Raw genomic sequence first — 16881 nt, 5'->3', positions numbered from 1 at the left:
TTCAAGTCCTTGTTCACGAAGGTAGCAAGATGTCATTGTGGCTGCCTTCTGAAGCCAAGCGCGAAGCTGAAGTCGTGTCACACCTGATGCCCAAATGCAGATGTCGTCCGCATAGATGGAAAGTCGTACGGTGGATTCGAGGCTCTAGACTGAGAGCCGAAAAGGACGAAATAGCTTTACTCAATGAAGAGTTTTTCTCCTCTCCCGTAATCCGTATGCGCCTGTAATATGCGTCTTGCAAGAAGGGGATACGCCCGAGTGCCGCGCAGGCGGTGGCACTGTATGTACATGCCAAATATCGGCGAATGCATCTGGGAGGTGGGGGGAAACAGAGGAATTTGCGTGTCCACTTTAAAGCTACCTCAACACTCGTCCGTGCACAAGGATGCAGCCTGCCAAATGACCCGCACATTTCTGTAATCTACTGCTATCTAAAATGATCGGCTCAATCGCCTTTCAATATGTGCAGCCATACTGTCCCGCGCTAAGAGGCGATATGGCTGAGTGTATTGCGCTAATAGTCGCTATTGTGGATACTGGAGGCATTTAAAATGACCTCTCTTTTCTTGCTTGCCCTGGCTTTTTATATAACGTTTCCTACTCTACTCCCTTTATATTGTAATCCTCCTCGCTGGCCGATGTTCAGGTGCCGGTCAGCCGTCAGCGAGCCAGTTGAAGTGCAGCCAGCCGAATTATTTCTTTTTGCACAGCCAGACTGCACGGACGCGTAGCCAGGCGCGCGTTTAGTGGCGCATCCTGCAGACGCCGTTTCAGCAAAGGGCCGTGGTCGGCGATCGCCAAGAATGTTCCCGTATTTCTACACAGGAGGAGAAAATATTAAAAAATTGAGAAGGGGTCAGCATATCCGGACATAATCCCTGGATCCACGCCTGGCTGCGGCAGCCGTGTAAGCAGCGTTTATGTAGTACATAAACGCCGCAGCAGATTATCGAACTACACGTGCTTCTGTGTAGCTTTGCTGAAGAGAGAGATAGAGAGAGAAGGAAGGAAGGAAATGCAGGGAGGTTAACCAGATTGAGTCCAGTTTGCTACCCTACACGTGGGGAAGGGAGGGGAGTGAAAGAGAGAGAGAGAGAAAAAGGACATGAGTCTGTTGCCTTCAGGTACTGAAGAAGTGCTCTAATGACTTTCTGGGCTGTTGAACTGTGAGGCCAGGCTTCCAAGACCTTTGCTTCTGTAAATGGCACATTGGACAGTCTGGCATTGTTTATCAAACCAAGAACAGTGGAACAGAAGATAACTGATGGTCTCTTGACACTTGCACTTGGCTCACATGGGCGAGTCCGCCATTCCAATACCGTATTTGTAGAAGCTAGTGAAGGCTACTGCTACCCACAGTCGACACAGCAGTGTTGCGTCACGTCGTGGAAGGCTTGTTGGTAATTTCAGCTTCAGTGATGGGTCGAGACTGTATAATCGAAGGTTACAGTTCTGCGGTGTATGCTAGTAACTCTACGTGATGGTAGGCTCGAGATTTCGAAGCTCTCTTGCAGCGCCTACTCTCGATAAAGACATAAAGAGTCGGTGCTCCAGCCTGGGCACGTCGGGCAGCGTCATCGGCGAGGTCATTACCAACGATGCCACAATGTCCTGGCAGCCACTGAAAGGTTATATCATGTCCTCGTTCAGAAGTGCAATGGCAAATTTCGTTGATTTGGGAAACCAGCTGGTCGTAATTACCATGTCGTAAACCTCGCAAGCTTTGGAGAGCTGCCTTCGAATCGCAAAGTATTTTTCATTTGCTAGGCGGTTTTTTTTTTTTCAATGTATTCCACAGCAGCGTTAAGAGCGGCCAGTTCGGAACCTGTAGATGTCGTTACGTGTGAAGTCTTAAACTTGATGATGACCGATTGAGATGGTATAACAATGGCGCCCGTCGAAATTCCTGAAACCGACCCGTACGCGTAAACATGAATTCGGTTAGCATACGAACAATGCAAAAGTTCCAATGTGATCTGCTTGAGAGCCGCGTTGGTCAGGCTAGCCTTCTTCGCAATTCCTGGAACAGCAAGTTACACAGGAGGCTTCTTCCAGTACCACAGAGGGGATGGCGTTCTTGTTTCGGGCGAGTATCTCAATCACAAAGAGTGCTGGTTAGCCGTGTTACGTCTCAACATGGCCCAAGGCGTTAATTAGATGTTTGCCACGAGGCGACCCTCACCCATCCATCAGCGCCAACCAAGAAGTCAACGCAGCGTTGACACCGACTGCTGACGGGTCAACAAAAGGCACCCCCACCACTACCTGACAGCCTGAATTAATGATGAAAAGGGCCAACGTCAAATGCTACCGAAGAACGGCGCCGACCTTAGCCGCGTAGTTGTACGAAACCAAGGTGATGTTTGTCGTCGCTTGGAGATAGAGTATTATTGTATTCCGCCTAATTACATAATTAGTCTTAATTAATCAATCAACTTCTCAAATATTATATTAGATGAAAAGTGTCAATGAGAAAGTCGTAGAACAACATGAAAAACTCCCGATACAGCTTTATGTTGCTCGATACGTGCTACATAAAACTATTTTTCCGAGCGTGAAGGAAGCCTGCGAGTACACGCAAAGTGCCTCGAGCGGCCAGTCGCGCGGTAATTTTGTTTGTATTTGCAGGCTTCTTTCACGTTCGGAAAAACCTTTTATGTAGGACGTGTTGAGCAACAGAAAGCTGTATCGGGAGTTTTTCATGTTGCAGTACAATTTTCTCATTTACACTTTTGATCTAATTATAATATTTGAGAAGTTGGTTAATTAGTTAAGGCTAATTCTCTAATTAGGCGGTATGAAAAAATAATATGAGTATCTCCAAGCGACGGCAAACAACATTACCTTGGTTCTGCCCAGCTACGCGGTGTTTGCATATTTTTAATCTTTGGCTCAAGTTATGTGGGACACACTATATGGATATAAGTGGTTAATCAATACAAAGTAATTGTGCTTTTTCTCAAAGTGCTTGTTGCGCATACTTTCTCAAACACTTATATGCATGTAGCAAATGATTGAGCTGTTTAGCCTTTTGCTGTGCTTCGCTAACGTTTTTGTTTAATTGTACAGCTTGTCTGGAGCCTTCTTCGCAATGCTGTTGTTTCTTCTTTCATATACGCGTACAATTTTTTATACATCATCGGGTGCATTACTCCAACATTCGTGTTTCCATTTGCAACCTAATGCACCCTTACAACGCTTCCGTGCTTGAGGGAAATGAATAAGCAAACAAATGACGTCCAGTAAGGAAGGGCTCACTGGATCCGACGGCTAACTCAACCGGTATACCTGGCGATATTTGCGCATATACGATGATTTAGAAGTGTCGCGCCTATGTGCATTCATCGATGGAAAGATTTACCAGAAGGCCACATGCATGTGCAGTACAGCAATGTTCATGGCTTTAAGCATTTTCGCACCTTGACCTTCCTTTTTTTTTTTTTGGTAGCCGAAAGCGAGCTTCATCTGGATCGCCTGTCGCCATATGTCTGAACGGCACGCACAGGGACTGTGGGTTTGTGACGGGAAGCTAACTGCAAAGTCATGACGAGTGACGACCAGCGGGAAGCATGCGATAAAGAACAGGCTGAGCGCTACCACGGACCTTCGTTTTGCCAGTTTCTGCAGTCCCCTGCAAAAGAAGCCTGCCACCACCAAGCGATGTGAATTCTGGTCTATAGCTATGGTTCTCCTTGTACACAAGTTAAGGCTGGTGCGAATCGTGTAATGATGCACCGCGTCGTCTCAGATGCACCGCGTAACGCATAACACAATATCGTGTGAGCGTAAATCGCACATTACATTTTAAACCAATCAACCTCGCTTTGTCACGTCCTGTCTACGAAGTACACAAATTCGTCGCATCGAGGCGATGGCATCGTTGCCGCTCAACAAGCTGTCCCTAAAGGGCCTCTCACCAGTTCTGGCCATTTCGAACTGACAAGCGCAGTGCATACAATGCGCGCTAACAGTCGTGCCTGCAAAATATTACACCTCCACGCGCCGCGGAGAGAGTTGAAATTTCAAACCAAATTAAACGCCCTGCGCCCTTCTCGCGGGCGCGGTTGACGTCGCAGTCGACGTCAACCGCGCAAGTGCGCCTACGTAGTTCGCCCATGGTTCGCCGTCCTGTGATGTCACTCACAGTGGCACGTGACTATGAGAATTATGCAAGACAACAGCAGTTATTAGTTTGATCTGTTGCTTCAGTAAACGAATTAAAGTTTAGAGAAATAATAAAACATACAAAGCAAATCCCTGCGTATCTCTATTTTACTTCGTACCTTAGCAAGAGAAGTGTACTTCCGTTTCATCTGCTTGTTCCCATGTCGTGCGATCGCGTGCGCGGAGAGCGAAACTATGTCATTTTCTATCGTGTTCCGGTTGCGTCTGTCTCAGTGTTCGTGTAGCACTGACCTATACCGCTAGTTAGGTGTTCTCGTGCACAGCGCGAAAAATCGTGGGCTGCGCAAAGCGAAACAAACGCAACAGCTCGCGCGCGAGACCGTCAGCGGGAGTGCGCAGCGCAGCAAAAAAGCGAGAAAAAAATAAAGAAGGCGGGGCCCGTGACGTGTACGTCTCGCGATCCTCCAGCTCCGGTATCGGAGAACGCAGGGTAGGAATTTCGCTTGGGGAGGCTAGACGTTCTTTATTTTATGGGCTAGACGGGGGCAAATGGAGAGAGTGTTTAGGTTGGCGGTGGCGCTCGCCTCCTGAAATTATTAAAACCCCTTAAACTTCGTAAAGTAGCGACACTCTCCTCCTCCGCCTTCACTCCTCCTCGTTCCTCTTCTCTTTCACGCTCCCTCCTCGACCGTGGCGCCGCCTACACTGCTCGAGCGTAGCAACAGCGCCAACATATGCGCTCCTCACCACTCCGTAGACGCTTCTCGAGCAAAAATGGCGCTGATGCACGGCGCGAGGGCCCACGTGATGCTATAAGGCTAATAACGACGCGGCGTCGGCCTCGACCAGAGCGCGCGAGGAGAAGGCGGCATTCTTCAAAGCGTGGCACTACTTTACGAATTTTAAGGGGCTCTAGAAATCATGGGTTGCGGCACTGAAATATTTCTATCTGGGCTATTAATGAACCAAATTGAAAAAAAAATTGTTGCAGTAGAACGCTCTCTAGAGGGCACGTAACAACTTCCAGCGTATACCCCAAATTTGCTGTGTGGCCTGGTGAGGGGCCCTTTACCAGCTTTCCGAATGCAGGGGACGTTGAAAGTAAACTCGCTGTACTGTCACGCTCACAACGTGAAGGCGCGGGGCAAAGCAGTCGCGGGTTGTAGCTGATACTGAGCGCGATAGCACATCGAGTGTCATGATAAGCTTCATCCCCGGTACAATGCAAACAGGACATAAACGCTGTAGATAACGAAGGTCGGATAGTGCGCGACTGTTCACATAGGATGGTGTGTGTTGAAACCTGTTCACTTCACTTCACTTTATTCACCTTAAAGACCCCCTGGGGGTTTCACATAAATGTTGGGTTAATATATTCAACGAATAAATACAAGTCACTGCCTTATAATATAAGCGGTTACAGCATTTGTGGATGACAATGGGCATGTAATGGCGACAAAGTCGGCGGTATAAATAGCCATGAATAGCGCTGTACCTGTGATACGAAAAGCTCTGGTCGGCCGGAGTCATGTGCTTGCCGTTGGTGCACTACATATAGCTCAGAAACAGACACGATGAGTGCGCAGCTGATAAAGTCGACATCTCGTGCATACCTTCTGCCTTGTTTCCTAACAGAAAGCTGTTGCTTGGTAAATGAAAAATTAATAGAGTTTACCAGCGCACGATGATGGAGATACAGCAACTCGCTCGCGCGTTGTCAAAAGTTCCGATTTTCCACACCTGCATTGGCAGTAACCTGACCGCACTACTTTTCGCTGGCTTGTTAGAAATTCGCGCAGGGACAGAATTATTCAGTACAAATTAGCGTAGTAGAATTATTACGCTATCTTCTATAGTACAGCTGCTTAGCAGCTGCGTAAAAGGGCTAGCCGAAAAACAAGATGACTCAGCCGCAGAGCAGAGGTTCAAAATATTCCATTAATAAATGTAATATCTTAGGCGACAGAGGCTCTACGGACTGTTGCTTTTGCCGACTGTGGAAAAGGAACTTTTCGTATTGCGTCATTCACATGGTAGCGCTTGCATTTAGCATTGGACCCAAGAACGGATAAAAATTGCAGTGGGTGAAGCATCCTGTTTATAAACAAAGTGCAATGTTCAAGGGTGCCTGGAAACCCGAAACTGAATAAGCACTTATCCTCAAGGAACACTAAAAAGCAAATTTCTTCAAGAGAAGGCCTACACCTAAAAGCAAAATCAAACCAATAAAGACTGCTGCTGCTACTCCTTTCCAAGGGTCGCAGCTGCCGCCACGGTTGTCACAGCTGGCAGCTTCGGGAGAAGCCACCAGCCTCTTCGGTTCCACATGCGCACGAGTCTGGCTCGCAATGTCAGTTGAGCCCACTGGGACAACGCGCGCGTTCCATGTCTGTCTGCCGGCAGGAACTTTCGCAGATTGTTTAACGGGGTCGGATGGTATCGATATCACAGTATCCCACGTGGTTTGTTCCGAAGCTGCTATTATCTTCATTTGCGAGTGTGCATGTATTTGGCCCACATTGTTCCTTGCACCCATTTTGTCAAAGCTCCCGTTCCATCTCGGACTGACTGTAGGAAAAACTTTGAAAGAAGGCTCACTAGAGGAGTCGCATGGTACCGTTATCACAAAGTCCTGCTTGATTTTATCGATAACCTTTCGGCGATTTTCACATGTGGCAACGGTCGTCGAAGTTGCCGCTTCGGCTGAGGTTCCAAGCGCACCTCGCCTGACAGGAGAGCGAGCAGGCGGCGCAACGTGTCTGGTTCTCGGTGTCGGTTGTCGAGACGTGGTCCTGGCACCCTTGGGAGTTGGAGCGTCGAGTGAAAACGCACCTTGCTCTCCGGAAATCGCCGGTCGTTTGGAAGACTTGATCTTAGCGGTAGCGATGGGGTTAGAAGGAGCAATGGTCAAATGAGTGCGCGACTCCGGCAGAGTGACAGTCGATTTACAAGTGTTAGTTCCACAAAAGTCCTCCCGAGTCCACGTTTCCTCACGATCGAACTCGAGAATTTTCACGACTTCCTCCTCCCGCGTTGCTAGCGTAAACACGCAGAACGGCCAGATCAAAACCTCCTTGTGCTTTGGGTAGATTGAGTAGATGCTTATGTCTTTCATTAGAGAGGCGGGAACGCCTCGCAGCTCCAGGAGATGCACACCACGGCCAAATTTTGACGCTTGCTCAGGACACGCACTGGCAGACAGGAACTGAACGAACTGCGCTTCATTCTTGGTGTGAACAAACTTGTCAACCCCTCGAAAGACCACAGGCGCATGAAAGTTAGGCAACAGATTGAACGCCTTGATGAGGAAATACAGAAGACTTTTGAACGGGAAAGAATGCCAACTTTCCTTCGTAGGCATCGCGGCGCGGCAGAGTTGGTTGAAATGACGGCAAATATTTGGCTGTTCCAGCGTATAGCACATAATGGCCACGAAGTTCTCTTTCTTCATCACATGCCACCGATGCGAAGGATTCTGTTTACGCCTCACCTTGTATAGGGAATCAGCTTCTTTCCACGCATCTCCGTAGACCGGTCTTGCAGCACGTTCAAAGCTCAGGATCTCTTTCGCTTGGTCGTAATCGAGTCTGGATGCTTCTTCGAAGTAGTAGCGCAGTCCTTCATGCTTCGGAGACTCGCTGTAGTGGCCCATAACAAACGTCCCGCAGCGCTCGGCCGCGAACACGTCCACCAAACCGCGCGTCGACGCCCGCAAGTGTTCAAAGTTTCGTTTTCAAAGCGCGCCGCGTTGCGGCGGCTCTGGTCTCCACATATCTTCTCTCGGCCTCTCCATTTCTCACCATGTGTTGCTCCCTCCTCCTCCCACCGCGACCGCCGATCCGCGGCCGTGGCATGCCTTTCAGATTGTCTCAGCCGCTAGCCGTCGATATTTGCAGTCGTCCTGCGAGCGATGTGATAGCTGTGATATGGTATGCAAGAACGGTATTTAACTGAGCCAGTTGGTTCGTAGGTAAGACGAGTTTTGAGCAGCTTAACTAAAAAACAAAGGACTAAGGAATAAACAAACGTCCTTGTCTGTCTTCCTTAGTCCTTTGTTTTTCAGTTCAGCGTTTCAAAACTCGTCTTTGGTATACAAGCAACGCTTCGCGTTCTGAGGTATAGCACCCCGCTTCTTTACTGCATAATGCAACGGCGCGTAAAGTCAACTACAGATAAGGCGTCCTACTCATTCTTTGAACATAACAAGTGCTAACTAGTATACCCTTCCTGTGCTGCGCAAGCTCGATTACTTCTTTTGTGCGTATCTGCATACCGTCTTATTATTTATCTAAAATAAAATTTCCCGATGAAAGTTCAGCGCCTTGTCCTGAGTCTGTCATTGTGCTCTCGTCTCTTGTTGCGCTTTTAAATTTAAATCCCTTTAAAAGTCTTGCCATATTGGCTCTTTTTTTTTTCTTTGTGGTTATCTTAACGCGTTGTTTTATTAGTAATTCCGTATCAACTAGCCCAGCCGCAGCCTTTACTTAATCTCCTCACAAGCACCATGTAGTTACCTGCTGAGAACGGCATTATAGAAGGAGTGAGTTCTAAACTCACATTTTCAGATCACTTACCTCTTATAAGTCCCTTCGAACATATGCACCTTACGCGAAAAGCGTGCTATGTAGTATATATCTCTTTAGCTTCGACAGTTGACGACTGCTTTTGGACACTACATAGGAGTGCTTTCAAAGGCACCGTGGCGGCGTGCGCAAGACGCGATTATGTGAAGATGCGGAATCGGCTCCTCCTTTCGCGCCTACTGCAAGACGTGTGCGAGTGTTGGAAATGCGACATCCGTTCACCGAGATAAACTTTTTCCCTTGTAAGATCAATACTAAGCAGCAAACAACACATCGCGCTTTGCTCAATCGATTAATTTCTGCGGAAGAGTCCCTGGCTAGACTTGTCGGGCCGGCGATAGTACCCGCAGTACAATTGTCTGCATTCAAGTGCTGATTGGACATACCTAGCTGGCCGATACCGCCAGTTAGATGTCTTTTATCAGCACTGGAATACACGGACACAACAGAACTGCGATACAGGTTACCCTCCTTTCTAATGCCTAATTTCTGTATCCCATTTATTGTTTGTTTCCAGTGCAGTGTGATCCCTGAGCAGGTTTATCTGACCCTGCGAAACGTGCTTAGAGAGAGAGGGAGAGACAAACAAAAGCAGCCACTTTCATTTCATGCAGACTCTCTGCCGGGGTTTTACGAGTTCCTGCATTGGCTGCTTAGAATGTAATAATAATAATAATAATAATAATAATAATAATAATAATAATAATAATAATATTAGTGCAGCAGCACAAATCACAGTAGGCTCACAGGCGCTAGGCTGTAGCTGTGACACCCATTGCAAGACAGCTGGCATGACGCACATTACGAAAACAGTTTCTCGTATCTGTAAACAATAGTGAACAGGCTAGTGCCACTTAAAATAAGTGCTGAGTAGCTTCACTAAAACCAAGGACGGTGTATTTTCAATGATGTCGACATTTGCGGAATATAATTATAACGTGTTCTCGTAAGTTGAAATACGGTGCAGTTATTGCACGAGTTATCAACATACTACAGACTATAGAGGCTGAATTATAATAAAAATTTACTCTCTCCCTGTCTGAACGGAAAAAGTATTATGAGTCTTTTGGGGCTTTAATGCGAACATAAGAAAGGAAATTGGAGCAGCAAATTGTTCCTCGTGGAATCTTGTGGAGAAATGCAAGGTCTGCAACTGCAAGGTGGGAGTCGAAGGCACGACCTGTGGTGTTAATTAAGATAAAGTTAACTAAGGCACTTGTACGCACGACCTTTGGTGGGAGTTCAACCCACTTGGGGATATGGGCGAACCGGCCATATCTCCAAGCTGGATTCCAACTGACATCGTGAAGGTTGAGAGTCGAACCCACTACCTTTGGTGTTCATTAGGGCGAAGTTAATTAAGGCACAATTAATTAATACATAGGTAATTAGATGACTCGAACAGACGACCTTTGGTGGGAGTCGAACCCACTTGGAGGTATGGGCGAACCGGCAATATCTCCAAGTTGGATTCCAATTGACATCGTGAAGTTCGAGAGTCGAACCCACTACCTTTAATTGGAGTTGAACCCGCGACCTTTGGTGTTAATTAGGGCGAAGTTAATTGAGGCAAAGCTAAGGCACACGAATTAACGACCTTTGGTGGGAGAAAACAAGTAATAGGAAGTAACAACGCATTAGAATGAAAATGTCAAGTAATGGAATGAATGTCTCGTGAGCGCGCAGGCTTTCGCAGCTCTTCAGACGGAGCAGAGCGAACCTCAAACGACGGGCAGCTCATCTAAAAGACGGGTGCCCTGGTAGAACAATGACTGCACGCAGGCGCGAAATAAACAAAATAAGGCACGGAGGATACTGCGCCAATTTCCGACTGCGGAAAGTCTCGTTGAGTCTAAACACGTCAAGTCACAGGGAAGGCGGACGCGGAGACAGGCAACGAGGGCAAGCTGGTTTCTTTCAAGCATAAACTCTTACATGAAGGAGGCGAAAACTTCGAATGGTCTAAAAAGAATTAATGTGCAGAAAACACAGCCATTACCTCTGGTTGAGAATCAAGGGAATACATTGGAAGACCAGGCCGACGTTCTTAGCGAACACTTCGAGCGCGTATTCAGTTCATTCCATTATTCTGAGGCATTCCGAAAACACAACGAAATCGCAGAACGCAAGACAATCAACCGAAAATGTAGGCATAACAAACCTTATAATCTCACTTTTACCATCGCCGAGCTGAGATCTTCGTTGAATGCTTGTCTTAACTCTGCACCCGGAACTGATAAATTCATGTACGACATGATTAAACACCTTCGCAACGATACTCAGATGACTTTTCTTGCACTTTATAATGCTATATGGGCTGCTGGGTACCTTTAATCTACATGGAAAGAAGCCATTGTCGTTCCAATTTCACAGCAGGGGAAAGGCCCCTTCCCTGCGACAAGTTATCGCTCGATTGCGCTGAAGAGTTGCCTTTGTCAGTTATTTGGAAAAATGATTAATTATTCTCTTCTACATTTCCAGGAACCTAACACACTGCTACATCCTCATCAATGCGGTTTCAGAGAAGGCCGGTCTACAACCGAATATCTCGCGCGCATCGAAACAAACATTAGTGATGCGTTCATACATAAACAATTCTTTAGATAGGTATTTCTCGGTATGGAAAAGGTGTACGACACAACGTGGCATTGCGGAATCCTGCGAGACTTGTCGGCAATGGGCATCCGCAGGAACATGCTAAACGAAATCTATACGTACCTGCACAATCGCACTTTCCGGGTCAAACTGGGGAATGCACTGTACCGTTCATTCATACAGAAAACTAGGGTACCTCAAGGAGTTCGGCTAGGAGTCCGTACAGTTCGGCTGTACGCTCTTTAAAGTTAAGATGAATTCAGTCCAAACATCATTGCCGTCAGCCATATCTTATTTCGTGTACGTCGACGACATACAGATAGGTTACAAATCCTGTAACCCTAGAGTGTGCGAGCGACAGGTTCAAGTAGGCCTGAACAAAGTGTTTAAATGGGACACTGAAAATGGCTTCAAAATAAATCCGAATAAAAGCTCGTGTGTTCTACTCACACGAAAGAGCAGACCCCGAAGTAGGACTTCACGGACAGCACATACCAGTGCACACAGAACACAATTTTTTAGGCACCATTCTAGACGCTAAACTAACGTTCATTCCCTACAAAGAGCTAGTATATCAAGGGTAAATGTTTAAAAGCATTAAACACACCGAAAATCTTGTCGCGCACCACATGAGGCAGTGGCAGGAAGTGTTTATTAAACTTATACAAAAGCCTCCTTCGTGCACGCATACACAATGTCGCGACAGCTTGTCAGCCCGCAGCAACCAGTTCTCCAAAGACGCTGGATCCTACATGTCCATCATTTAGGCATCCGCCTCGCGACCGGAGCCTTCAGGACAAGCTCTGTGCAAAGTCATTACGTAGAGCCAAACGAGCGGTCTCTCGATCTTCAATGTTGTTTTACCAGTTTTACATATTTTCACAGAGTAAATTGAAACTGTCAAGAGCCTTGTTACTCCATCATAAATGATTTTTCACAACCTACGTAACGCAAGGGACACCTTCTCACTGCGGGTAAGGAAACTCGGTGACAAAAATTATGCAGATCCCACGCACTGTAGGAATCGATGTAAGCGAAGCATTCTGTGCGGGATGCTTTGATTGACGATAATTAGCGGTGATGTTGATGGCTAAAACTTAATTTTTTCGTTTAGTCTAACACGCGTGTGGTGAGTTGATGTTAAACGTTACCTTCCGGGCAGCACTCCTGTTTGTCTGCGCAGTACACAGAACACACAGGGAGAGGTGTTTGCTTGAGGCGTTGCTGTGAGCCATATTTCATAACCTCTGAGAGGGTTGAACATGCTCATTGCCTCACATGGCACATAGCATTGTGGCAGAAGTATTAAACTTGAATTGGGTTATCGGACTGTACGTGCCAAAACCACAATCGGATTATGAGGCACGCCGTAGTGGCGGACTCCTGGCTAATTTTGACACCGTGATGTTCCTTAACGTGTCCCAAAATCTATGTGCATGTGCGTTTCCTATTTCGCCCCCGTCGAAATGCAGCTGCCGCAGTTGGGATCAAATCCACGGCCTCTAGCAATGCCATAGCCGCAAAGCTAACGGGGCGGGCACAGAAGTGTTGATTTGACGGTCGACCAACCTTGGGTCGACCGCTTCCGTTACAGGCCAGGCGTTCTCGGCGCGCCAGGCCGCGGCAGGCGAAGTCGGATACGCTGCGCCAGCGACGCCAGGGGCCCTGGTGCAAGAAATTTGCTTCCTCTAAAGTTCGGCGTGCGCGCGCAGCTCGAGGCTGGCGCCATCTGTGCGGCCGGGAGCGCAACTTCACGGCCGCGGCGAACAGCTGTTTCCATGGCGCATGCGCGTCTTGCATATGGACAAGAACGGCACCGAGAGCGGCGCTGCTGCGCCGGCGTTGAGAGCGCCGCATGCGAAGCAAAATTCTATTAGCGGGTGGTACTCCTCTGCTCCTCTCCCACCTCTCGTTCGCACCGCCTTGATTGCCTCCTTAAACCCCATTCTTCCTTCCCCAACCAAGAATCTCCTTCCTCCTGCACTGCGCGTGTTTGGGCACGTTTCGCGCCGCGCGCGGTGTGTGCCTACGTGTGTGCGCGTGGACATTTCATTCGAAGGGCGATGTACAGTCTGTTTCACATTTAGGGGAAAACTCGGAGCGCATTGCATCGCGATGCGGCGAGCGCTTGAGTCAGGCGGCGGCAGCAGCTCGCGCAGGTGCTCGAGGGGCGGGATCTTGAACGGCGTCGTTTGCTACGGCGGCGCGCGCTGGCCGCATTGTCGGGAAACGTTCTACTGCCAGTTGCAGGGCGCCGATCTCATCATTACTGCGTGAAATGAGCCGGTATTCTTTACTAAGCGTTGTGCGAACGCCTACTGATACGCCTCGAAGGTAAGTTCATCACTGAAGGGCGGTCATAGACGACGTACTGATTCCATACATTCTTGACGGCCCGTTTCTGGAAGGTGACTATATATTCTAACGCGATAGGTCGCCGATCCACACTGCTCGTGTTGTGCAAGAACTGCTGGAAGAGCGCGCAGTCACTCTCTTGGAGTGGCCGCCTCAACCCCCGGGCGCCAACATCATTTAAAATGTCTGGGGCTCGTTGAAGGTATCACTGCCGCACCATCCCCTCTATCAGTCGCCCGAGGATTGGCTTCGATCCACCATCGGCAGCGACTGAGACGTACTGCGAATGAACACATCCCTGATCAAGTCATTCTACACTTCACTGCCTTCCAGGATGAGCGCTGTCATCGCTGCCGCTGGGGACATGACGATATACTAACCGAAGTTCCGAGCGTGACGTGTCAGATTCCCCGCCGGCGGGCAGGGTCTGTCTGGTGTAGTGAATGATTGTCGAGAAAAATCACTTCCAGCTCATTGTCTTAACCTAAAACATTCCTTTAATCGTATCCGTTTGTTTCATCGTGTTCGACCCCCATAGTTATCATTATTGAATGCTTTCTTTTCCTTTCGAGTCAAGCAAAGACTGAGCATGTTGCGCGCACATCTTGGTGCGTTTTGTCGCTGCTCATTACGGTAGCACACACAGTGAAGAAATATACGTGCACGCGCTCTGTACCCCGGCCTTTCGAAAGAACAAACGAACCATGCTGTCCAAAGAAGTTTGTGGAACTCCATTATCGCCAATCAAGGCTCAGAGTTTGGCGACGCACAACGTTTAGTAAAGACTATCAGCTCAGTTCCCGCAGTGCCGATGAAATCGGTGCACTGCCCCTGACAGTAGCACGCTTCCCGACAATGCGACCAGCGCGCGCCGCCGTAGCAGACGACGCAGATCACGACTCCGCCCCTCGAGCGTCTGCGCCTGCTCGAGCTGCTGCCGCCGCACGACTCCATTGCTTGCCGAATCGCGATGCAATACGTTCCGAGTTTTTCCCTGAGTGTGAAACAGACTGTACACGCTTCTATTTACCTTTAAGAAGATCGGTACGCTTGACGATTATTTTTATGGCTGCAATGCGGCGAAAGGGCAGCGTCTGCTTAACCATGTAAGTGATGCTGAGCAGGTAATTGGAAACGACATCGTATGTGCCGCCGGAAAAATCGTCAGCACATACGATGCGGCACATGCATACGGCACATACGAGCTAAAGTCATTTTTGCAGTTTCTCACAATATTTTTGCTACAAATCCGTGTTGTCTCTGATGGCGACAACGGACTTCCATCGACACTGTGCGGAAATAAAATATGTCGCTGCATAGCACAAGTACGACATGCGCACACAACTTTAACTAGTATGTCCCCTACAATATGGAATAGAGGCAGCAATGCAGACAGCTTGGCCATTTTTTAACAGTGCTCAAGAGACAGAAGTCGAAAGTATTAGTAATCATTTCTGCTTCAGCAATGCCGGCGCGACCAAGACACGGGCGTGTATCGTCCAGTAACGCGATCGATCGGTGCAGCGGTGAAGCGGGAATGAATTCCGGTCATGTTCAATGCATCGTGCACATATTCAATTTCTCGGCACGCGTAAACTTTGGCCACTGCTAGCGCATACAACAGAAGTGGTTTCCATTCTTGGGCAGCGCACACACAAACGAAACACGAGAAAGAAGACAGGACAAGCGCTCGTCGAACAACTTAAAGTTTTTATATGAATAAAAGGATTATGTACCGAGCAATTATTAAATTCATGTGGGTTACATATAAAAACCGTCGTCCACTCAGGAGTGATCAATGAACGAGCTCGCTTCGTTTGCCAGTTGTTTACTTCGCTCGGCGCACCGCAGTAATCCATGTCTGTCGTCTGCTTTTTTCGTACCATTTTCTTGTGAATCGGCAGAATTTCACTGGTGGCATCAAGCCTTTCGTGTTTACATTGCTGTCGTAACAGTTAACAACACAATAATAATTTCCGGTCAATCGAAGAGGCGCCGTAGCAAACAAGAGTCGTTTAGGGCGACGCGCGAACTGAACGCGGGCGCGACCGCGAAGGGAAGCGGCGGCGGAAACCTACACCCGTCGGAGATGAAATCGTTCCGCCAGGGGAGAAACGAGCGCTGGCGTCTAGGATGAAACTTGGCATGCGGTCGTCCATACCCGCGCCGTTCGGGTAGCGCGCCCGCTTTTCTCGTTCCGCACGCTGTTTGTGCGCCTAAAACGAAAACTTTTGCGGCATGGCGTTAACTTGTCCTGACAGCCAGAAAAAAAATTGTAGGGTTTTACGTGCCAAAACCACTTTCTTATTATGAGGCACGCCGTAGTGGAGGACTCCGGAAATTTCGACCACCTGGGGTTCTTTAACGTGTACCTAAAATCTAAGCACACGGGTGTTTTTCGCATTTCACCCCCATCGAAATGCGGCAGCCGTGCCTGACAGCCAGAACATCGTACTCATATTGCTAGTACTTCGGCTACGTCAAAAACGGAAGCGGACCATGTACATGCGAAAGCTATTCGACAAGCGCCCTCAACTCGGCGACTACCACCAGCTAGTACAGGAGCTGCGAAATGCAGCTTACCTGTGGTGAGACCACATTGCTTTCGTATAGCTTCCCACGCGTTGTTCTTCCGCTCTGTGTCGCGGTAGTCCATGCGTCTCACATCGTATGCACATGGATGGTTGCGAATGGCTTCAAGCAGGCGTCCTCACTAGCGCTGTGATCACACACGGATGTTGAAAAAACCACAGCCGCACTTTCTGCCTTCTGCTCGCTGCCGCTACAGCTCACAGTGCATTCTGGTCTAGCGGCAGCCGCGTGAAATAGAACACGCTCTATGTCCGTGCCGGCGGCGTTGAGTTCGCCAAGCGCACCTGGGCACGCCGGCTACGCCGTGACGCCGGACTGTAGACTGCGCGCTTTTCACCGACGTCGCTTAACCGCGCCGTGCGTGGCCGCAATGCGGCTCTGCTTCTGCACGCCCTGTATAGTTTGTCCGCTTGACATATGTGCATGGTGTTTATTTTACAGAAATAGCAGCAACTTACTGTACCGTACCTTGAACTTCTCACGTCCCCTCCCTTGTATGGGAACTGCCTCTTCTCCTCCCTCCTCCCTACTGTTCTATCTACGTCCCCTCTGGACTCGCACCTTAGTAGAAAGGGAAGCTCTGCAGTTTCTGCAATGCTTCTGAGGGGAGTCACGGATAATTACAGCTGTC

The sequence above is a fragment of the Dermacentor andersoni genome, chromosome 1, assembly GCF_023375885.2.
Source record: "Dermacentor andersoni chromosome 1, qqDerAnde1_hic_scaffold, whole genome shotgun sequence".
In the NCBI taxonomy this organism is placed as follows: Eukaryota; Metazoa; Arthropoda; class Arachnida; order Ixodida; family Ixodidae; genus Dermacentor; species Dermacentor andersoni.
This window is presented reverse-complemented; position numbering follows the sequence as displayed.